The following is a 25,048-nucleotide window of genomic DNA, read 5'->3' as shown; positions in this document are numbered from 1 at the left end:
CTAGGCGGGGCCTCTGTGTCCTCTTTGACTTTGAGCGAAAGCGACTTAGGTTTGGGATGTGAATGGAAGAGCCCTTAGAGGAAGGTAAATTATCCTCTGATGGAGGGTTTGCTCTGAGGACCTATTTTCCAGAACAACAGAGGTGAAGGCCAGGTGTTAGTTTTGTGCTTCCACATCTTGTTCTTCGTCCAGAGCCTGTTCAAGAGAACAGAGCTGCTCCTCAGAGTCACACGCGGGGAGATCTCCCGCCTGCCCGTTTCCATCTGTTCTTCTGCTCTTCTGGGAAACAGCGTGGACACGGGGCTCTGCCGGAAACCGCACTGGCCTCGCCCTGAGGACACGTGTGTCGCCACAGGCTGCAGAGGGCTCCTGCTCTTCCCCGCCTGCAGGCATGGGATGCAGGAGCATCAGTGGTTGTCTTTGACCTTGGACCACCTTGAGGGTGGGGAGCACAGTTCATGGTGGCACAAAAGGAGAAACTAATCCTGCTTTCTTGGTAACTTTATTTTTTTATTTTTCTTTTTAAAGATTTATTTATGCAGGGCCTCCCCTGGTGGTGCAGTGGTTGAGCGCTGGGCTGCGAGGCTTCCCACAGCCTCTGCAGTGCCGATTCATTCCCCAGCCGCCAGCGAGGGTCCCACAAAAAAAAAGATTTACTTATGCACACAAGAGCTGGGGTACAGGCCAGAGGTGTGGGAGGGTGAGAGGATTCACAGAGACAGAGCGGGGAGCAGAACAGGCGGAGCCACTGAAATCCACTGCTGAGGGGAGCAGCGGGCGAGACAGGAGAGGTCTGCCGCACCATGTGGGTTGCTCCCTGGCCAGCTGGGGATCGAACTTGTGCTGCAGAGGCTGCGGATGGCTTCATAGTGTGTTGCTTAACCCCTTGCGCCACCAGGGAGGCCCTTTCTTGGTAACTTTAAAGTCATGCTGAGGCAGCCTGGAGTCGCCTCTGTAAATGACTAATTCCCGGGTGGATGGAAATCTCTCAGCCCAGTTCATCAGTCATAGTACAGTTTTGACAGATGTGAGAGATACGTTTCCTTTATTTTTCCCTTTTCATATGTGTTCTAATCAGTCCTACGTTTGTCGTGTAATAACAGCTTAATTTAAATCGTCTTTACAATAACAGAAAGGAGGAGAAAGTTATTTAAAGACTAAACAAACAAAACTCCACTTAATTTTGTGAGAATGACATTTAATCTCTAGGCAGTCTCCCTTTGCTGGTTCTATGCGGTGAATTGGGGCTTTTACTCTGTTTTGTGCTAGATTTTCTATCTTCATGGTTTCTTGCAACCCATTACTGTGGAATTTATTCATTTGGTGAAACAGTGCTCCCTGCTGATGACACATCAGCAACGAGCCGTGGCCTCCTCCCTGAGATGACACAGACACCAAGCTGTCACTCTCATGCCGTCTGCGAGAGTCGGGACAGAGGGCATGCGTTCATGGCCTCCAACTCCACTTAGGCAAATGTCTGCCTCACTTTCTAGGGGATTTAGGGCTGGTAGACATCTCCCGTGAGAGAAGCGCCTTGCAGAGCTCTGGAATGTGGTGTCTGGTGGCCCCACTGCTAAACAGATGAAACTTTACTCTTTGACTTTTCCAGCTCTTGGGAATAAGAATAATATTTGACTGACTTCATTTACTCTCCTCCCTCCACCCCCAGCCCCACTACAGAGACTGTAAGGATAAGATTTAGATTTTTAAAAATTAAGCTCTATGTTCAAAAAATAAAGAGTAGCTTTGATTTATTTTAAGAAAGGGAGAGGACTCTATAAACGTTTGTAACGTGCATTTTCTTGCGAGAAACCTGGTATTATACCTGCCAGAAGGTAACATTGGTTTTTAAGGCCTCATTGCCCAGGGATGTTGGTTACACTCCAAGCTTCATACTTAGCGTTTCTGCCATTCATTCGTTTTCAGTATTTTAGTGGAGTTGTGTCCAGCTGAGGTAATGCATTTCTTTCTCAACAGGATTCTTAGCACAGTGCCGAGAAGCCTAAGTTCACATATATATGATCGCAAAATACAGAATGCAAAGCTGCGTCTGACAGGGGATAGACTAGTGCAGTCTTCAAAACAGGTAGAGGATGGAGCCTTTATCAGTAGCTAACACTTCTGTAACTGTTGCTCTCTTTAAAAAAACAAGAGACTCACAATTTCAAAAATACTTCTAGATGCAAGAAAGATCCAAAAGCAAGTGAAATCATGTGACCTGTGGAAGCTTAAAGCTGAAAACCACAGGGTACAAACTAAAATAATTAATGAATCTTAACCTATTCTCTGAACATCTGAGTGTTATTAAAAGGTATGTGTGTGACCGTGTCTAAAATGTACACATACACCTTACACGTGTGCTAGAAAACATGGAGAACACAGCAAAGTGAAATGAAAATTAAAAAACGTGATCACTTATGTTTCTTTGACATAGGAACAAAACTGAATAATCTGCCTTTTAAAAAGGATCCATATGAATGTGTTTACTACACTATGATCTAATTATATGTAGCTTAGCAAAAGCTACATATAACAAAAGCTCACTAATTATATGTAGTGACAAAAGTTGTATAGTTTGGTTTTTGCTTTTTTGAACGTGCTGGTAAGTTTCTGGATACAGACTCTTGGTCCGCTCTGTGCCCCGGGTCTGCTGTTTCCCTGAGCCGTGTGGCAGTTGGTGCTTCAGGGATAAGTGCAAGCAAGTGGGGCCTGGGGCTTGTTGCTTTCACATGGGGAGGAATGGCGAGGGGGACCTATGCAGCGTCGTGAGGGACCGCTGGTTCCCAGAGAACGCAGAAATTGTAGTGGTGTTGGTCTGTGTGAACAGATCTGAGTCCTGTGGTACCAAGCCCAAGCACCAAGCATCTGAGTCCTGTGGTACCAAGCCAAGCCAGGCCAGCCCTTCTCAGACCCAGGTTGGCACTTCAGGGAGACCGGAGAGGGGTGCTTGATGGTGTCAGAGGTCCAAGCAATGTGGCGTTTTACTCGCTTATGGCTCATAAAAAGGTGGTTGAACATCTCCTTTTGCTTGGTGACAGCAGTCAACCCCCAGGAGCTTAACCTGATGAGTTACAGTACAGCAAAGCCAGTCAACACTCAGAATGGCCTTTGTGGCCAGAATAATATGTGCCCAGCAAAACAGAGCTCCATGTGAGATGCACAGCCACGCAATAAAATATACTAGCAAAAATGCATATGAAAAATTAAGTTTCACACACAAAAAATGAAATAGAATGGCATAAAATAGAATGATTTTTAGAATGAACAATGTGGTTTGTCATCCAAATAATATAACCATTGATCTGAAGACACGGTGGTCCCGGAAGATTTTTATCGCTGCTCTGTCGAATGAAGTGTAAGAAATAGCTCTGAGATAAGAGCAAACTATAAAGAGGTAGAAGTCATGAGAATAAGGAGAAAAATGACAAAAAAGATAGATCCGGGCAACCTCACAAGTGATTAACAGTGCCATAGTTTCAGCAAAAAAAGTAATAATGGTAGACGCAATAACAAAGAAGTGATAGAAGAAAATTTTCCAAAGGTCAAGAGATCTGCGCTTCATTGATTTAATGTGTTCCTGATCCCAGACAGGACCGGAGAGAAATGGTCATGCCTGGCTTAGCCTACTGAATGTCTCCTGTGCTAATTAGAAAAAAAAATTTTTTTTGAGCTTCCAGGCAGATGGAGAAATTAAACTGAGAACTGGAGTCGGGCCTCTCATTTGCATCCCTGGAAGGTAGAGTATGTACCAGAAGAGCATTTGTGAACCACAGAGCCAAAAGGTGTGCGTTCCAGGATTCTCATGTACTCACGTGACACGACAGCGAGTGGAAGATGTGTGACAACTCAGAAAATGCAAACATATAGCTCTTCTGAAGAAAATGCTCAAAGGGAGGGTTTGGATCAATTATAAACAAATGTGAGCTAGAGCAAAGGCTTTAAGATGGAAGAAGAGAGAAAGCAGAGGGAGCCACTGATTTTCCTCTCTCACTCTCTTTAAGGTGTGGTGAGTAGGATACACTGGGAATGTGTAGTATCTGTCTAGAAAGGACTCACAAGAAAAGGAATATATGGTAAGAGACCTTCCAGTCGTGACATTCTCCTCAATACCTGTGAAATGCTTCAGTTTTAGGTCAGGGAGAAATAATTTTAAAAAGTGGGGTGGAATTTCATACTTTGGAAAAAATGGAAAGCATAGCAGTGAAATAGAAGAGAAAAAGAGAAAACTGTCCCATCAGATAGAGATGAAACACACGTGAAGCAATGAGGATTAAAATTAAGGTGTATACACCTATCTCAATGTATGAAATCATTTTTAGCTCTTCAACTATTTCAGATTCCTAAAATACATTTCTAAAATTTTCCTATTGTCTTAGAGCTAATAAACTACTTTTGAAATTATTTTAAAAGCTGAAAACAATGTACCTACCAGGTATTATAGAAAGTAAATATTCTAACAATTTATTATATATATGTGTGTGTGTGTATTCACCAATGATTCTATTATAGATGGTTGGTTTCGGGATTGCAATTTTTACTGATGACTAGTTCCCTAATTGCCCTGTAAAAATATAAATAGATATAAATAACTTTATTCTGACAGCTGAGAAAATTCCCTGTGCAAAATTATATTGCAAATGCAACATATGACATATGATAGTCACCATTTTGTGCTGTTTAAAAAGACATCAGTGGTCCAATTTTCCTAGGCAGATAATAAAAAAAAAGTCTTTTTTTGAAGTGACTTATAGACTGTTGGTTTAACCAAGAAAACATATAATAGAAAACTATTCTTCATAGTAAAGGAAGGTAAATAAATATTACATATTTCTTTTTAGACAAAATTTCATCAAAAAGTCTGGCAATATTATATATTCAAATTTGCACCTATTTATAATGCCTAAAGCTTCTGTAACCATATATATATATATATATATATATATATATATGGTTAAAACTTAAATGATCCTTTTTTTTATTTTTTTGAGCTCAGATTGTAAAATTTTAAAAATCTTTTGGGATTTGGTTCCTTTGGTATTTATATTAACCTGTATCCTAGAACTATTTAATGACCCAATAAAATCCAGAGATTCTATCGGGACTACACCTGAGAAAAGAAAGTAAACACTGTAAGAAAAAAAAAAAGAGAACAATGATGTAAAATATATATAAATAAATAAAAATAAAATATAAAAAGAAACACCTACATGATAAAAAAAGAAATAAAGCAAAGTGTGTAAGGAATGGAGTAGAAATTACAAACACAAAATCCTCAATTCAGCCCCAATCTTTGAATCCTTCAGGTTTTACTCTGACAAGCAGTTCTAGATTCCAGAAGAATTTTCTTTGAATTTGTTTCCCTCCAGACGAAAGTCTGGAGGAATTATTGCAATGCCATTTTATGCTTGCTTACACGCGCATGATTTATAGAATCTCATAATACTCCTGACAATTAAGGTTAATAATTAGTAAGCTCGTTTTACAGGGAAAGAGAGGGAGAGGGAGACGCGGTCATGTTGATACACCCGTGACCAAATCAGGGCCAGAGCTCGGTGCCCTGGGCTGCCCTGGCAGTGCTGCCCGCATCAGTTCCATTTTATCTAGAATAAGAGAAAGAATTCCAAGTCTTTCGCTTTCTGCTCATATTACCTTACTTTTTATGCAGCTTCTATGCAAACACATGTTAAAATATGCTTCCATTAAAAAATGTATTTGCTTATTCAAACCCTTTGAAGGTATGATTTTAACACAGTTGCTATAGAGCTGAAGACCGACAATCAGTACCTGGCCTGGACGGATGGCTTGTTGGTTTCCTAAGTGGAGGGACAGGCTGCACATCACAGACACACCGGAGCACAGGGTACGCCGGGTGTGGAGCCCAGTTAAACCGAGATGCAGACGAGGGAGGTGGCAGCAGGGTGGACCACGCTTCCTTACAGCTGAGCTAGTTATGTCATTTTTCTGGATTTTTATCCCCAAGACAGAATTACTCATGGAGTCCTATCTTGTGAACAACAAAGACACCCCTAGATTTCTGAGCTATCAGGTGTTTCGTCCAAATTCTGCACAGAACACTCGCCCTTCACAGCAGCACCCCCCGCCACCCCCAGACCATCACCGCGAAGTCAGTAAGGAGGCTCAAAGGAGATTCGCCCAACCACTGCCATCCACACCTTTGGAAAGAACTGGAAAACGTGCCTGATGATGTGAAGGCTTAGGTTTGCATTTCCCCACCCAGGTATCACCTGTGGAAATGCAAATGGACTCGTAGCATTTAACAAATGGGAGATGCTTCTAAACGTAAATGGAATGGCAGCTATTTCCCCCCCTGAAAACAAACACTTCTCTGTTCACAACAGATAGGACACAGGTTTTCTAAAGGTCCTTCCCTCTCTGAGCAGTGTGAATGCGAAAAGGACAAAGTAGCTTCTTTGCTTAGTCTCTGATCTGAACGGCAAATGTATTTTATAGATTTTAACTGCTAATCTCCAAAGAAGATAGCAAAATGTTAGGGGGTGATGTGGCCACAGATTCTCCACTCCTAACAACCTATAAATGTCTCGGGAATTAAAAGGAAAAAAGCAATCCTCTGTAACCTCAACAGCGGAGTATTTTGATAGCTAATTCTTGCCCAATATTAAATTAAAAACTGAAATCCAGAGTGGGCTCGAGACACAGAGGACATCTGAATACACAGCGCTGCTGGAAAGACGTGCACAGTGGCATTTTAAAGTCAAACTTTCTGTATGTGGGTTAGACACGGAGGAATGTAAATACTCTGTGTTCTAATTTGCATCCATTTGGAAATCAGAAATGGAACCTCATAAATTTCATATTAAATGATACATAAATATCATAGGTTAGAGGACACATTTGCAATGCAGTGTTATGCTTCAGGAGTGAAACTCACGGAAGCTAGTAAATGAATAGAATTAATGCCGCAGGTATTAAACTGAAAATACAGTCCGTAGGTATTTAAAGTAGATTCTAAATAGCCCATGATATTTTGCAGACTATGGAAGCACCTTTCTAAATTCGGCAGCGGTATTGTGCCCACTTCATTTCCTCCCGGGGGGCAAGCACCCTCAGAGTGGAGGGGAGTAAGCCTTTCCGTACAATTCAAGCCGCCAGGCACCCCGGGGAGCCGCTGTGCCTGGGCGGTGGTGTCAGCCTCGCTCCAGGTCCTGGCGCGTGTCCTGCCTTCCCTCCCTCCCGCCCCTGGGGTTATCTCAGGGGAACCTGAGTGAGTAACCAGATGCCTTGCCGGGGTGAGGGGTGTTCCTGGGTGTCCCAAGGGACGGGGTTACCCATGCTGTTCTCCACGTCCCCCACCCCTGCACCCCACAGCTGGCCGCTGTCCTCACCAGGCGCAAAGGCAGGCCAGCCCGGGCGGGGTGCTCTGGCCTCCCTGCTCCGCTCCCGCGAGCTCTTATTTACAAATTTTATTTCCCCGCCCAAGCAGGAGGTGAGCCATGCAGCCTGGGTCTGTGAAGTGTGAGTACGAGAGCGGGCTGGGGGGTGGACTTGTCCTGGGCCGAGCCGCGGCTTCCCTGTGATTCATGTTTCCCCCAGTGGCCGCCTCGTCCTGCCGCTGTGCGCTTCTCCTCCTACTCACCGTCGCTTCTCTCCTCACCCCTTCCTCAGACCACGGGCCAAGGGGAAGGCCACAGCTATGCTGGGGACAGGGGGGTCTAGTTTCTCCCTGACAAGGCCCTTCTAAACCCAGAGCCATGTGGGTTGCTCCCTGGCCTGCCCGGACGGCACTCGTGCTGCAGCTGTGCGCAACCCCTGGCGCCTCCAGGGAGGCCCTTTCACTGCGCCCCGCCCCGCCCCCCGCATCTCTGGCCTGTACCCCAGCTCTTGTGTGCATAAATACATCTTAAAAAAAATAAAAAAATAAAAATAAATCCGTAGCCACACCCGCCTCTCCGCCGTGCTGGCCTTGTTTGCACGAGCGCCTGGAGACGCACCGGGCGCGGCGCTGCCTCAGGGCCCGAGCCTCTGTCTTGAGGTGAAGCTGTTTCATAAAGAAATTTTTTCACAGCTTTGGTTACAGAACCATCTTTTAAATGGGGTTCAGACCTTTTCTGATTTGAACTCAATTCTATAATAGAGAAAGTTACTTTCATTTGTGAAAGTGCGGAGCGTAAGGCCCACTGGGAAAAAAATCCCGTCATTTGGCTCAAGACGGATGAAAAACAGAGAAAAAGATAACCGGATTGTTCAGATTCGACTGCAAGGGGAAGGCCATTGCAGCTCGAGCGCCGCCGGCACAGCGCGGGGGGGGGGGGGGGGGGCCTTCTGCAGGCGAGCGAGCTCCGTGGACATCTGACAGTCCTGCCCGCCGGGGCATCTTGAGAACATGAGGGCGACGGTGCCCCAAAGCCTCTTTCTCCCAGCCCTGGCTTGTGCGGCGTCACTACGTCACTGCATCACCACGTCACCCCAAGTCACACAGACGCGCAGCTTCTCCTCATCTACTGTCCGAACGACGCAGAATTTGAAACAGGTGGACTGAAGGGCGGAGACCCAGACTTGTTTTCGAGCTTTCCGTTGCGCTCGTCCCAGACCTCGCTGTGGCGCAGGCTTCGCTCTTCTCTCCGCGCTCGCAGCGCCTGCCGGCGGCATCCGCGCTGGACACTCACCTGCAGGCTCCCGCGGTCGCCGGCGGCTGCAGAGCCGCGTGTGCGTCCCGCCGTGGCCGGCACGGGAGCGGCTTTGCGCTCTATCTGGATTCTAAATCCATCGTGAAATAACGAAATAAAGGGGAAAACCGGAGCGGTCCCCGGGGTCTGAGGTCCGCAGCGGCGGCCTCGCTGTCAGCGCGCCTCGCCCGCCCGCATCTCGGGGCGCGGCCCCTGCCGCCCGGGGAGCCCGGCGGCGCCCCCGACGGCCGGCGCGGGAGTGTCCGGCGGCCGAGAGTGTCCAGCGAGGCCGCGGTCCTGGGCGGCCGGCGGGGCGGGGCGGGGGCGCTCCGGCCCGGGCAGCGCGGGGAGAGCCGCGCCTTGGGGCGGGTGAGCCGCGCGGGCGCACCGGGCTCGTCCTGGAGACGCGCGTCCCGCGGCCTTTCCCCGCCGGTCCCCACCAGGAAGGCCTGGGGGGTGTTCGGGGGCCTTTGGGGGGTCTTCGGGCACTGGGTGGCCCCGGACCCCTGCCTGGACCGGCGCGCCCCGGACCCCGGCCGGCGGGAGCTCCGCGCGCGCGTGCCCGGCCCGGAGCCAAGCGGGGTCCCCGGGTCCGCCCGAGCCCGGGGGTCGCAGCCGCCGCGACCCTTGCGTGGTGCCGGCGTTTGCAGCGATTGTGCCTCCAAAGTCGGTTCTGTCATCGCCTGTCCCGTCCCAGGCTCCGACGGCGCGGACCGGGGCCGCCTGGCCGTGCCCTCGGGTGCCCCGGGCGGCCCGCAGGAGCTCGCGGCGGTGAAATTGCCTTTTTCAGTCGCCTGGAGCCCGAGGGGCTCTGATGTCTATCCCGGCTTCACTGGGCTTAGCCGGCTTCGGGGAGAGAACAGGAGGCGCCCGAGAGCGTCTGTCCATCTGGAGACCGTGGCTTGTGAAGACGCGCCTTGGAGGTTCTGCGCGGGGCCCCAAAGGGTTTCAGAGAACTCAGGTTTGCTTTGGGTCCCCGCACCTTCCCCCGGGAGTGGGGTTTCAGGTGCACCCACCTGCGATGTGGAATGAATTCCTTATTCACTAACAGTTTTTTTGGCAATTTTTGGGGTTCACAACACTGTGTGTGGCCTAGGGGGGCAGGTTCGCACCACTCCAGATGGATGTCCCCACCCCAGCACCCAGAGCCTCCAGCGCCGTCCCCCGGGCCTCCCCGCTCCGCTCCTGCCCGCAGGCCCTTTCGGGCACCTCAAGTCTACACTGAGGTTTCAAGGGTTTGTTTTGGTTTCAGGCTGACGGTTGCTTTGTTTTGTTGCACCTGCGCGTGACATCACCCGGGGCTTGTCTTGTCTTCCTGACTTACTTCACGCGACATAACCCGCCCCCCCACAGACCCATCATGTCATCACACATGGCAAGAGCCCCCTTCTTCTCTGATAGCGGGTTATGTGCTGGTGCAAGCACCCCCCACGCTCTTAACCTCTCACCTGCCCGCGGCACTTAGGTTGCTTGGTGCTCTCCTTTGAAGGATAATTCTAGAACGAGTGAGCCTCCGGTGGCCCACGAGAAGCCAAGTGGGCATGAACAGAAGAATGGTGGCGACACGTCGTATGCCCACAAATTTGCAGCTGCAGAAGCCACACGTCACATGATGGCACCTTTCAGTCAAGCGGGGTGTAGTGGTTGAAAACAGAATGTGGACAGTGAGCAGAATAATTGCCCTGTCCCCCTCCCGAGGTCATGGCCCGGAACGTGGGAGAGTGTCGCATGAGCCACAGAAACATCTGTTCGCCGGTTCCTCTGGAGAGTCTGTCGTAGACGCAGCAGCCACAGCAGTGTCTGTGGAGCGACTCACCTGTGTGCGTCCGCGTCCGTCAGAACCACTCACTGTGTCCTCTCAGTAATGACCCCACCCGGGAGGCAAGAGGACCTCCACAGAGGGGGAGCCGCGGGCCTGGGGTGCAGCCTGGGGAGACGGGAAAATGAATGACTAGAAAGCAGTCAAGCAAGCAGCTGCAAGGGAGAGACACTGAACTTGGACGCAGAAACACAGACAGGCCCCAGTGTGGGGAGAGCTGTGCAGTGATTATGCAAATGAAGCGAAAGGGGCTCAGGGTTGAGGCCTCTTACAAGTGAAAATGCCCAAAGGCTTTCTCTCCTGTCAGGCTGGGTCAGTACCAGCAGGCGATTAGGATCTGCACCCGGAGTCAAGAGGTAGCTTCACGGAGAGCTCGGCTTAGGAAAAACAATAACAGAATTAATGAAGGGGCTTTAACCTTTCAGTTCAACACATATTTAATTCTGTTTGTCTGGGCGAAACTTAAATATAAGGGAAGTAATTTATTGTTAAGGCCTTGTAAAGTGCAATGATTATTATGCTAATAAGGCTGGATAAGTAAAATCTCTTGCTTTATAAATGTCGTAGATTAAAAATGAATCTTGCTAGTAACTAGAGCAGGGACGATTTTATGATTTTAACACATCATTTTAATCCAGCTTGAATTGTCTTTTTTAATTTAACAATTTTATTTTAATTATGGGGCGTCCTCTACAATTACTTTGAACTTTGCAAGACGATTCCCGTGGACAGCGGTCACAGCAGCCGCGGGACCGGGGCGCAGACGGAGCCACGCGGCTTTTCGCAGCCCCGCGGGAGGTCTTGCTGACGGGTGGGCAGCCCGGTGGAGATGAGGACGTTGATAAGGGGCCGCTTGCTCTCACAGTAGCTGTCTTTGGTTTCTCTCGGCGTGAGGCTGTGCGTGCGTGCGTGCGCTCGTGTCGCATCAATTAGCTCTGGTATTTGCAATTAGTGTGCTGGTCACTTTTTAGCTGCTCTCAAGTCTGAAGTGTGCAGATGAGATGGGAAAAGTCCACCCCTTTGTGGCCCTCCGCGAGAACGCTGGGTGCCCCCAAGGCCCTGAAGATGGCCTCCGCCGCAGTTCCAGGTTCTAGTGGCCCAAGGTGCAGGCGGTTGGGTCGCCCGAGAGTGTTTGGGGAGATGAAGATTTTATATTGATTAAAAAATCTTCCTAATGCTGCTGCCTAGTGATTTCACACTCTGTCCCCCTCCCGCAGCCTTGTCTGGACACAGCGTCTGCGGCCCAGGCCCGGTCACCCTCGGCGCCTGCCCCTCGGCCGCGCGGCCCGCGGGCTCCGTGCGTGTCTGGTGCCACCCGACGTGGCGCGGCTTCTGCCGGCCTTCCCGGGCTCGCTTCTTGCCGCCGTGTCTCCCGGGACGCGATGCTGCTGTGGTCACGCGTCTCACCTCCCGAGAAGGGCAGCGTCGGCCGACTTAAGATGAGGCGAGTGGCTCGGCCATGTGGGTGTTGGATCAGGAGGCCCGTGGCGCCTGGCTGTGGCCCGGGCCCGGGGAAAGGTCAGCTGGAGAGTGAGAAGGACGGGGGCGGGGGCCAGGGGAGACGGGGCGGGGTGGGGAAAGGAGAGGACAGCCCTCGAATGCCAGACTCGCACGTCCTCGTGTGACTGCTGGACCCGCTGTGGGTGAACCCGGCGCAGAGAAGGAAATTGCCCGAAGCATCACGAAGGGGCTGAGCCGGAGTTTAGTGTGCGGCGCAGAGCGGCGACTGATAAGCGTCTTCCCATCTGACATAATCACTCTCCTTTCTGCTTGAGCCATTTGGAGTTATTTAAGTCACTCCCACTGCTATTCATAGAGCCGAGTGCGGCTGAAATCGGCGAAGTCACTGGGACAGAAACTCGGGCCTTGGGGTGGCGGGTTCCGCCCCCTTTCTGTGACCCCTGCCCCACGCAGGGCAGCTGGCGGTGGAGGGGACAGCACAAGATGTGGAGGTTTGGGGTGACAGAGAAAGGTGGGGAGGCTGTCTCTGGCCTCTCACATGTGGTGCTGCGGACGCCAGCTCCACCCTTAGGGGTGGAAACGACACCCCCATGTTGTCCGCAGTTTCTGTGACTGCGCCCAGGCCAGGGCAGGGTGACCGGGTCCTCTGGTCAGGGTCTCCTGGCCACGAGGCAGAACCCCCGGGTCTGCGGTCTCGGGGTCCACCGGGGCCTCCACCTGCAGGCAGGTGGGTGCCGGGTCTGCCCCTGGGCTCCACGAGATGGGGCTGGTCCTCTCTGCTGGCACTGGGGTCCTGGGGAGGGTCACTGCGGCCCGCCTCGCCCTCACCCTGCACTAGCCGACTTGTCCAGGGCCGGCGGGGCCTTGGCGATGTCCATTCCGGCCAGCTTTCCACCCCGTGAGATAATCCAGACAGAGAAAGACCATTGGTGATGTCGCTTACTTGGGGCGCGACAGGAGAAGTGCAGGCGATGGAGGCGGAGACTGGAAAGCGGTGGCCGGGCCGGGCAGCAGGCGGAGCCACCTCCAGACGCGGGGACCAGGCCCGGGCCGCGGTGACAGTGGCCGAGCCGAGCCCACGCGCCTGCTGTCCAGTTTGCTGCGGTCGTGGCGCTTGAAGGTTCTACCCACGCAGCACAGGCATGACTGTGGGAGGCGAAGGCGTGATGACTGCGAGGGGGACCTTGCCGTGTGTCGTGTCTCCGCGGCGGCAGCAGAGCCCATGGCCTGGCTGGACGCAAGGCCCGGTCCACGCCCGAGAAGGAGGCCCATTCAGGGAGCGAGACCGGGGTGGCCACGTGGCCACCTCAGCATCGACCTGTCCAGAGAGAGCGAGCGGTAGATGGTTCCCCGCGCTGCCCGCGTGGACGCGGCCTGGCTGGTTCCCGTGCCGGGACCAGATAAGAAAGCCGGCCACGATACCTGATTCAGTCCTCAACCCACCTCAGAGAGTCTGTTCTGGCACCAACTCTAAGATCTGAACGAAGCGCCAGAAAAGAACAGGAGTTAGAGCATCTGCGCAGGGACATACGGGCCGTGTCCTGTCCAGACCAGTCCAGGGACCTGACTCCCAGCTCCTGACTGGAGCTCCAGGGCTGTGGTTCTTTCAAGACTGGAGATGATCTTGCTGAAGCAGTCCTAGCCCCTGTGCAGAGGGACAAAGCAGTATACACGTGAAGGTGACCCTTCCCCTGGGGGTGACAAAGCCCTTTAGAAACGTGGAATGTTTCTTGTAGAGGTTATCAGAGGCTGACTGCCCATCACCCTGCAATAGTCACCAGGTCTCGGCAAACCCACGTCAGGAACTTGTGGTTCTGTTTTAAGGTGTTGGGATACTGTGTTGATGTTGATGGAAAGAGCTGAAAAGGCCAGCAGAATGGAATTAGCAGAGTAACGGTGAAGGGACCAATTCAGACTGTCGTGTGGAAGGCTTACCTGCAGAGCTGGCTTTTAACTTGGACGTTGACTAGCGCTGTGGAGTGACAGATAACAGTAAAAGACGAAAATAGAGAATGCTGTGACCTCACTCTCGAGATTAATCACTTATAAACAGGGATTTTTAGTGCCAGCAATACATTAGGTATGTTCAAAACTGAAGTTGGATGGGAGAATCTTCCATAGGAGGCTTGCAGGAAAAGCCCCTTTGGGTGACTTTTTCAGGTTTCATTGCATTGCCTTGTCATGCTGTAGACACAGTTTAAAAGTGAGCATGAAAATGCATGTAGTGACCTTGAAGGGTGTCGGGAAAATGCACTACCATTTTGTAGATAGCTTTCAATATGAAATGTGATAGGCATTTTGGAATTGTCCAAAAAGCAATCTTGAAACCTCAAGCAAGGTTAAAAAAAAAAATGTCTCTACCACTTGAGGGTGTCCCCCAAACTATGGGAAACTGACAGGTTCTATTCGGTTTTGCTGTCTTGGAAAAAAGTCAATGCAAACAAGGGACATTTTCCACCAGCAGTAGAGGCCCGTGAGGACAGAAGGGCTTGGGATGCGTAAGGTGACTGGACGATAGTCACTGGCAATGTTTTCCGTTTATTTTCAGGATCTTTGTGACTTATTTAGTTGTTTTGTCAATAAATCTGAAGTCTGGTTACGGAAAGATGGCCACACGCCCCCCCCCCCCCTTACATATTTAAATACAGGAGGAACTGGTTCTAAGAGGCTAAATAGGACAAAGTGGTTTTGTTGCATCGTCCATTAATGAATCTCATGGAAAAGTTTGGAAAATAGGTTCATGTCCAATGGAATTTTTTCATCGGCAACATTTATTATTGACCAAAAATGACGTTGCCTTGTTGTGTTGAAGGGGGTGCAAGGAGCACAGTTCAGTTTGGGTCCCCGAACGCCTGGCCTCATGTGCTGCTTTCTTGGGGGGCTGATTGTGAGGTAATTGGTGGCCCCGGCTTATCACCGTCTCTCACCTAAACTCAAATAAAATCCTTTCAAATTCTCTGTAAATATAATCCTTCCTGCTTTGAAATGAGGGAGAAAAAAAGTCTTTTAAGGACAGGCTCAGTATTTTTCCATTGGTGTTAAAAATGTGGCAATTATTGGAACAAACAAAGGGATGAACAATATCAGTTGATTAGATGAGCTTCCTTTTTAAGTAATGAAGTCTGTTTCTGTCGAGGGACATCTGAAAGAAATAACAGCTTTTGAATAAAAGCAAAGCAAATTCTCCCTCATTACATAATTAGGTCAGTGGAGATTTCCTCCTTGGCTTGGGGATCATATGGATTCTGGGGTACATTTACCGTGGTGGAAAGTTTGTCCTTGGGCTAATGGAAATAGAGATCTATTTTTTGTATCGTCAATAAGTTCAAGCTACGATTTTGACAATTTGGTGATTAGACAAATTATTCTGAGTACATTAACAGTGTAGAGTATAATCAAGGAAAGATGCTTGTGTTCAACACCCACTCCTACATTTCTAAATTTTCCTCTAAATACCTGGTGTTAGAATCAAAAGAATTTGATGATAACTGTGTGTGTATGTTTTATTTATTTTTTAAAGATTTATTTATTTATGCATACAAGAGCTGGGGGACAGGCCACAAATGCGGGGTGGGGGTTGTGAGAGGATTCACCAGAGACAGAGTGGGAAACAGAACAGGCAGATCCACTGAAATCCACGGCTGAGGGGAGCAGCGGGGAGACAGGAGAGGTCTGCCGTGCCATGTGGGTAGCTCCCTGGCCGGGATTGAACTCGTGCTGCAGTGGCTGGTGATGGCTTCATAGGTTGCTTCTTTTGTTTATTTTTTAAAGATTTATTTATTTATTAAAGATTTTTTAATTTATTTATACATGCACTGGGTACAGTCAGAAGCGCGGGAGGGTGAGAGAATTCACCAGAGCCAGAGCGGGGAGCAGAGCAGGCAGAGGGACCGAAGGACACTGCTGAGGGGAGCAGCGGGCGGCAGGAGAGGTCTGCGCGCCATGCGGGACCCTCCTCCGGTGGCCGGGAAGCAGCCGGGGATCAAACCGGCGCCGCAGAGGCCGCGGGCAGTTTCACAACCCAGTGCCCAACCGCTGCGCCACTGGGGAGGCCCCATAGGTTGCTTCTTAATTCCCTGTGCCACCAGGGAGTTCCTGTGTGTGTATTTTAAAATGAGAGGTAGGAAAACACTTTTCCTAAAGTCGATTCCATTAAAGTGTCACTGGCCCTATTATACTCTCTCTTTGAGCTCTTAAAAACTCTGTATTCCAGGCTGGTTGCAGCGACTGCCCGGGTCACCACGTCCTGGCTTCCTTTATTTCTGAGCTGTTCGTGGCTTGACAAAGGTGCTGCGTGACCGGCGTGTTGTGTCACTCTCAGTGTGCCCCCCACCCCGGGCTGCCGCGGCCAGCGTGGTTGTCTGTACGTGGCCTCAGACTTGGACACCTTGTCCTGACCACGGCCCGCTCTTCTGCTGCTCACACACTTGCCCTCTGCCCTCTGTTGACTGTGTGGTAAGTCTGCCCGATGGTTGAATACTCACCTTTTCCTGCCAACCTCGTGTGGCATCTCACTGTCCCCCATTCCCTACCCCGCACCCCAGTCTTTCTGCTTCTGCGCCCACACACGCTTTAGTCCTGCCAAGCTGCCTGCTTCAGCTTGTGAGCCTCGCAACTTGCCATCTGTCCCCCTCGTCAGGCGAATGTGTCAGAGCCGGGTTCACCTGCTGGGTGGGGCCCTGGAGACTCCCTAGGGTGGGGCCCTGGAGACGTGCCCTGAGCATCCTGCTCAGCCCGAGTGACCTCGTTTTATTCCGTGATCGCCCCTCAGTAAGTCACGTGTTTTGGTAAGCCCTGCCCTGCCCTTCCTAGGTGTAGCTGCTGATACGAGTGCAGCGTGACGCTGTTTCGCTCTGCTGCAGGTTTTTGCCAAATGTCATATGTTGTTATTTTGTTGTGGTTTTCCTGAGGGTGGCTCTGCACCATGACGCTCACCACCCCACGCTGGGCACGCTTGAGGAGACAGCCAAGGTGCTATTCCCGTTCTTGCTGGTTCTGTCCTGGGCGCGGTGCCATCCTACTGTTATTTGAGCAAAAGTGACTCCAGTCTTGTACTTCTTATCTCAATCTTCGTTGCGCCCCAAACTGCTGGAAGTTACCACTTACGTGTTTGGATTCCTGCTAGTCCGTCCATCCAAGACGGCTCCTCTCAACTTCATCCTCCGGGTTTTTAATTCACACTAATGACATCTATTTTCTTTGTCATTTAGTCACGATTTTCAGCCATTATTAATTCATCCTGTTAATCACTATATCTCACATTGTTTTGATTACCCAATTATTCATGTATTAATTTATCATTCATTATTGCAACCCATATTTATTACTTTTTAATGACCGATGCAATGACAAAATTGGTTTCTGGATTCACGGAATTTTCGTTCTAGTGGCAACAGCCAGTAAAGAAGGAGACAATAAGCTAGTAAGAAATACATAAAAGCTGATTTTAGATGGTGAAGTTACTGCGAAGAAATTCAGACGGGTGACTATGTGAGATAGTGACGGGAATGCTAGTTTAGATGATCAGGGAGTATTTCATTAAGTAGATAGGTTGGGCCTGAGATGTAAATGATCCACGAGAGGCAGGTCCGGGAAGACCAGGGGGAAGGGCACCCACAGGGCTCTATGCGAGAACATCCCTCCGGTGGGTCCGGCTCGCTGCACTGGAGGAGCAGAAACGAGCGAGCAGAGTGGACACCGCACCAGCCCAGAGTGGACTGGTCAGCCAGGTGTGCGCTGCGGACGGGGCTGAGGTCAGGAAACACCTTTTTGCTTGTAAGTAGAAGAGTTATAGGCAAAGAGGTGATGTGCTGAAGAAAAGGATCACAAGCTACGGAAGAAGCTAGGAGGCTCTTGATGTAGCATGAGCTGATGTGGGCGGGCCTGGAGGGTGACCCTGGGGAAGAGCCTTGGGTGTGTTTGGAGATGGTGTGGAGAGGCTCTAGTGGCGGATGGAAGAAATGATACTAGTTCGAGCTCCATCTTTAGGTCATTAAGGTATGGAAATGTTAATGCGAAGCCTGGAACTGTCTGCCTGGGGCTGGGGAAGATCCAGCACAGGGCGGGGAGTGTGTGGTGTCGTGGAAGCCTTGAGAGCAGGGTTTCCTGTGAGACAGTGTGTCAGTGAATAAGTGGACCCATGGAAAGCGCTCTGGTCATCATATGGACATCAGGACCGTGACGTGTTGCTTTCTTGCTTCAGGGCACTGGAGGCCACAGAGCCTACGTGGAGAGGACTGGAGGGTGGGACGTAGGAAGGGAAAATGGCTCTAAATCAGCTTTCTCGCCCATTACCACTTCCCCTGCCCCGACTCTTTCCCCGTTGGTATCGCGTGTGTGGGACGTCTGCGCCCAAGGGGGTCTCCCCTCTCCTGACTGGGCATCTGCTCGAGTGGGGCAGACCCCATGGCGATCTGGCCATTTTCTGTGAATATGGAAATAAGACACCGTTTGTTCAAATGTATGTCATACCTTTGTGCTGCACCTCCCCCTGCAGTGACCCTCAGGGCTAATGGCTGTTGCCATGGTCCCTGAGGTCCGGCGTGGGCAAGGAACCATGCGCGCAGGGGGAGAACAGCAAACTCCCTAAGATGCAGAGAAGCCGAATGCCTGTCAAGAAATAATGACCACCAGAAGCTGCCACAAAGATGATTAAAAGAAATGCTGACCACTTGGAACCTTATCTCGCTTTCTCAAGGCCCATAAACTTTATTCTGCTACAACTGTCTCTCTAAAAACTTTCCTTTTTCTGGTCATTGATTGCTAATTAAAAAACATACCTAATTTAATAATTAGGCTAATACAAATGAAACATTACTAAACACTGTTATAATAGAATTGTTAGTTTAATAATCTTTCTATTATGTGCTTAACTTTAGTACCTTTTGATATTAACTGCATTATAAAATAAATTCACCCATGACAATTAATTATGATAGTTAGAAAATAATTATATAGAATAGTAAAAAGAATTTATAGCCTATCCAATTAGGAATGAGGATAGATGTAACTTCGGACATAAATCACTGCCCTGTCAATTAAGCTAAATTTATGAGCAAACTGATCTCTTTGATGCTTTTAGAAAAAACATATATATACTGACCACTAACTTAATAAAGACGCACTCAGATTTTCACTCTCTTGAAGTGTGTCTGTGTGTCATTTATTCATCGAATCCCTGACCACCCTGCGCAATCTCTCAACCCTGAGACGGTCTCATCGTCCATCGCTGTGCTGGTCCGCGGCAGGTGGCGCCCGAAGGTGGGGCCTGACCTTCATTTCATTGTTCTCACCCAAAGGAGAGGTAAGTAACGAAGAGGTTGCGTTGGGTAAGCTATCTCCTTCTTGTGTGAGTGTGTGAGTGAATTTCTCCTAAAATACCCTTCTTTTTTAGACAGTCAGGGATAGAATCCTCACTGGGGCGTCCGGAGCTCGCTGATAAAGGGTGATCAGTTTGAGACAGTGAGAAGTTTTTCTAAACTTGAAAACATACTCGTGGTGCTGAGTGTGTGTGAGAGTGCATGAATACGGCTCCACGGCCTTAGGGCTACGGAGTCTGAGTGGGCTGCACCCGCGGTTCCCGTGGAGGACGTCATAAGGCATAACGGTCATCTGCTCCTTGGAGCAGCCTGGTCCGGGGTTTATACGGACAGACCTTAGCTAAGACGCCTCCGCAAGTTCCCGCGAGGGACACGGGCCGGACAGCACAGTTGAAATAAAGATCTTGTCTGAGTGAACAAAGCACCACGAGGTCATGGGTCAACAACAGACCAAAAACAGAGATCTTTTTCTTTCTATACTGAAAAATATGATTGAAGCACGCGGAATTAAAGTAAATAAAAAGGCTTTGTTACAACTTTATGAATTCATAATGCGGGTATGCCCATGGTTTCCAGAAGAAGGCAGTCTGTCACTGGAAACTTGGAAAAAGGTAGGAAAAGAAGTAAAAGAATTTTTTGGCCTTCATGGGCCATCTCAAGTCCCCGCACAGACTTTGTCCTTGTGGGTACAAATTAGAGACTTATTGATTGATGACACTGAGGCAGAATTGTGGGAGAGTAAACAGGAAAAGGTTCAGGATAATCCTAAAAACAACAAAAACCTAGAAATAACACCATTACTCGCTCAAGCCTCTGCTCCTATATTAAAAGAATCCCTTTCCCATGCAGAGGATGAGCCTAATGATCATGAATATGCTGAAATGCTAGATAAATTAACTTTCAAAAATGACAAACCCTCCCGCCCAGTTGCCACTCTTTTTCCAATCGTTACTAAGCCCAAAACTGCATTACTTAAAAATCTTCCCCATGATTGTGTCCTTCAAGGACCCCTAGGTGGCATTCTGGGATCAGCAAGAGAGGCCAGTAAAACAGGAGATTTTTCATTTGCCTTTCCCGTGACTGGACCTCCGGTCTTGACTCGCCATGACGATGGCCCTGCATGGGAGGCCATCCCTATAAAAACTCTTAAAGAATTACAATCAGCTGTTCAGACTACAGGACATAACTCCCCTTATACTTATCAAATTATTGACATGTTATCGGCCACTTGGATGACCCCTTATGACTGGCTTAATCTTGCCAAGGCTGTTCTTCCTTCAGGAATGTATATATTATTTCGCATGGAATATGAGGACCAAGTACATGCCTTCCTTAAGGAACATGATGATATGGTCAAGGCTGAGAAAATTTCTCTTTCCATGTTCATGGGAACAGACAAATATACTGATGTACGCAGACAGGCTGCCCTTCCAAAAGATGTCCTAGTTGAAATTAATAAACTAGCAGTTGCCTCATGGAAAAATTTACCTTCACCTGAGCACAAACCCACTAATCTCACTGATATACACCAACGCCAGGATGAAATGTACCAGGATTTTGTGGCTAGATTAGAAACTGCTCTGGATAAGGTTCTTCCATCCTCTGAAGCACGGGATTTGTTGTTTAAACAACTTGCATGGGAAAATGCTAATTCCCTTTGTAAAGAATTAATTAGACCCATAAGAAAAACTGGTACACTTCAAGATTACATTAAAGTTTGCTTAGATGCTTCCCCAGCGGTTGTTCAAGGCATTGCATATGCTGCAGCAATGAAAGGACAACCTTTCGCCGCTTTTGTTCAGTCAATGCCTCATGGGCGGCGTAACAATCAGGTTTCATGCTTTAGCTGCGGCCAGCCAAACCACACCTCCAAAAATTGCCCAAACAAAGCCCAAGTAATTGCTGAACTTAAACGCCCTATCCCACCAGGCCCATGCCCTCGTTGCAAAAAAGGTACTCATTGGGCCAACGAATGTCGTTCTAAATGGCATAAGGATGGCCATAAATTAACCCCTAATTCTAAACAGTCAATTGACTCAAAAAACTTCCAGAGGGGCAAGCCCTCAGCCCCGTAAAAGAAAGAGGGTCTCATCAACAACCCCCTAAGCCCAATTCCCCTTCCCAAGTGTCAGTTTATGACCTCCCCCGGGGCACCCCGGGCAGTGCTGGTTTGGATCTAGCTGCCATCAAGGATGTTTTATTGTCTTCCACAGAAGATGTACAATTAGTTGAAACTTATTTAAAGGGACCGCTGCCGGCTGGCTCGGTCGGACTAATAATTGGTCGGAGTTCAAATTACAAAAAGAATTTTGAGGTGTTGCCAGGTATTGTTGATGCGGATTTCACAGGCCGAGTCAAAGTTATGATCCGTCCGTTAAAGGAAACTATTCAAATTCACAAAGATCAAAGAATAGCTCAAATTCTAATTTTAAATTATGTCAAACTCCCAAACCCAGTTTTAAAAGACAAACGGGGAGACGGTGGTTTCGGCTCCACCGAGGTCGTGGCTTGGACACAGCCCATTACAAAACAGAGACCTTTACAGACAATATATGTTAATGGACACCCCTTCACGGGATTATTGGACACTGGTGCTGACAGGTCATGCATAGCTGGCAAAGACTGGCCCTCGTCATGGCCCATTACTAATTCCTCATCTACTTTAATTGGTTTAGGCATGGCAAACAATGTAGCTCAAAGCTCTCAGGTTTTACATTGGCAAATGAATGAGCATTCTGGTCTCTTTCAGCCATATGTGATTCCTTCCTTGCCCTTTTCGTTATGGGGCCGTGATGTGATGGAATCTATGGGGTTAACTCTCACCGCTCCTGATTTAATTGATGAACAGGCTTTTTCTTAGGGGCCATTGAGGAAAATTTATTTGCTGATAAAATCGCTTGGAAAAACAATGATCCTGTCTGGATACCTCAATGGCCCCTTACATCTGACAAAATCCAGGCTATACATGACATTGTCTCTGACCAATTACAAAAAGGACATTTAGAGCCCTCTAACAGTCCGTGGAATACTCCTGTCTTTGTAATTAAAAAGAAGTCAGGAAAATGGAGGCTTCTTCAGGACCTCCGCTCAATTAATGACACTATGCATGAAATGGGAGCCCTTCAACCAGGCCTCCCCTCCCCTGTAGCTGTTCCAAAACAAAATCATATCATAATTATTGATTTGCAGGACTGCTTTTTCACCATTAAACTACACCCTGATGATTCTCCTCGGTTTGCCTTTAGTGTTCCATCCGCTAATTTTAGCCAACCCTGGCAACACTTTCAATGGAAAGTCCTGCCTCAAGGCATGAAAAATTCTCCTACCTTATGTCAAAAATTTGTTGATCAGGCTTTACAAGCTACCAGACATAAATTTCCTGATGCATATATCATTCATTACATGGATGACATTCTCCTGAGCCACTCCTCTAAGGAAGGTGTGGAGACGCTTTTACAATGTGTAATTACTGACCTGACCTCCTTTGGTCTTGTCATTGCTCCTGACAAAATTCAGCGTGATCGACCACTTAACTATCTGGGAAAAACCATTCATGATGATTTCATCATGACTCAAAATCTTCAAATCCGCCTTGATAAACTTTCCACATTAAATGATTTTCAAAAGTTACTTGGAAACATTAATTGGATTCGTCCTTATCTTAAAATTACTACAGGTGATTTACACCCTCTTTTCCAGATATTACAGGGAGATCCTAACCCTAAATCACCTCGGTCCTTGACACCCGAGGCTCTCTCAAAACTGCATTTGGTTGAACAAAAACTTTCTGAAGCTAAAGTTTCTCAAATTGATTATTCATCACCATGGGAATTACTTGTCCTTAAAACTGAATTCACCCCTACTGCCTGCCTGTGGCAATCAGGTATTCTTGAATGGCTTTATTTAGCACACAATCAAACAAAAATGGTTACATCTTATACATCTATGTGTGCATTTCTGATAATGAAAGGATTGACACGTTCTAAAGAACTGTTTGCCAGACTTCCTGCCACTATTGTTGTCCCATATACTAGAACACAGTTTGAATTTCTGCTTCAAAATGATGATGACTGGGGCATAGCCTTGCTCAATTTTCCTGGTCAGGTCAAATTCCACCTGCCACAGCACCCTATTTTAAAATTTGCGACGGAAACTGCTTTAACTTTTCCAAAAATTGTTTCCTCGCAGCCTCTGCCCGGAGCTGCCGTTGTCTTTACTGACGGTTCCTCCTCTGGAATTTCGGCAGTATATCATCCTGATCAGCCTCCTATACAGCGTTTCTCTAAAGGAATTTCTGCTCAGCAGGCTGAAATCATTGCTGTAACACTTGCTTTAGAGCATTACACATGTCCTTTGAATTTATATTCTGATTCTAAATATGTTGTCTCTTTGTTTCCGGCAATTGAAACTGCCTTGATATCTGGGTCATCCCATATTTCTTCCTTACTGGTTCATTTACAAACACTGCTACGAGCCAGAACACAAAAATTATTTATTGGCCACATTAGAAGTCATTCTAATCTGCCTGGACCCCTGTCCTTAGGTAATCAGATGGCTGATTTACTTACAAAATCTTCAGCTGTCATGACGGTGGCTCAGGCTCAAGAGAGCCATGCTCTTCATCACCAAAATGCTAATGCTCTACGTCACCGTTTTCAAATTACTAGAGAACAAGCCAGACAAATTGTTCGTGAATGTCCTTCTTGTCCGGATGTTCATCATCCTCCCAAACTAGGAGTTAATCCTCGAGGCTTAAAGCCTCAAGTTCTCTGGCAAATGGATGTAACTCATGTCCCCTCTTTTGGGAGACTTTGTTTTGTTCATGTAACTGTTGATACCTTCTCACATGCAGTTCATGCCACTGCCCGTACTGGTGAGGCAGTGAAGAATGTTATTCAACACCTTACTGCATGTTTTGCGGTGTTGGGTAAGCCATTAAAATTAAAAACTGACAATGCTCCTGCATATACTTCCAAATCATTTCAGTCATTTTGTGCCCAATGGCGTATTGCTCATGTTACTGGCATCCCTTACAATCCACAAGGTCAAGGTATTATAGAAAGAACTCACCAAACATTAAAAACTCAACTTGACCGTCTACAAAATGTAGCCCGTTTTTATTCCCCTCAACATCTTTTGCAACATGCTCTGTTTGTAATTAATCATCTTAATTCAGATGACAAAGGTGTCACCCCTATGGTGCGGCATTGGGGATACACTGATGTTTCCCATTTGCCTCAGGTCAAATGGAAAGACCTCCTCACTGGAGCCTGGAAAGGCCCAGATTTACTGCTTGCCTCAGGGCGAGGTTATGCTTGTATTTTTCCTCAGGATGCCGACTCCCCTGTCTGGATTCCGGACAGACTCATCCGCCACTGCCCGTCGGTCCCGGTCCCGAGCGAGAGCTCAGGCTATCCGCCACCGACGGCAGATGGCGCGTTTGACGAGAAGGATGCGTCACCTTCAACTTCTGCGGGAGCATCCCAACCGCCTTCCAACCTGGGGTCATATAAAGGCCCTCGCGATGATGGCTGAACACCTGGTGCAACAAAATAATGTTCCACGCACTGCCTTATCAATTTTCATGGCAATTATTGCCATTTTGGCAACTCAGTCTACGCCCGTACAAGCGGCACATTTCTGGGCTTATGTTCCCGAGCCACCTTTTCTGCACCCAGTTCCCTGGACAGAAAACTCTGTCATAAAAGTTTATGTAAATGACACCAACCTTCTTGGTGGCTTGGCTGATTTTCACTCTGAACACATGGTTTCTTCTCCTATTGATTATGAGGGCCTATCTGATG

This window comes from Talpa europaea (assembly GCF_964194135.1).
Source record: "Talpa europaea genome assembly, chromosome: 10".
Taxonomy (NCBI): Eukaryota; Metazoa; Chordata; class Mammalia; order Eulipotyphla; family Talpidae; genus Talpa; species Talpa europaea.
This window is presented reverse-complemented; position numbering follows the sequence as displayed.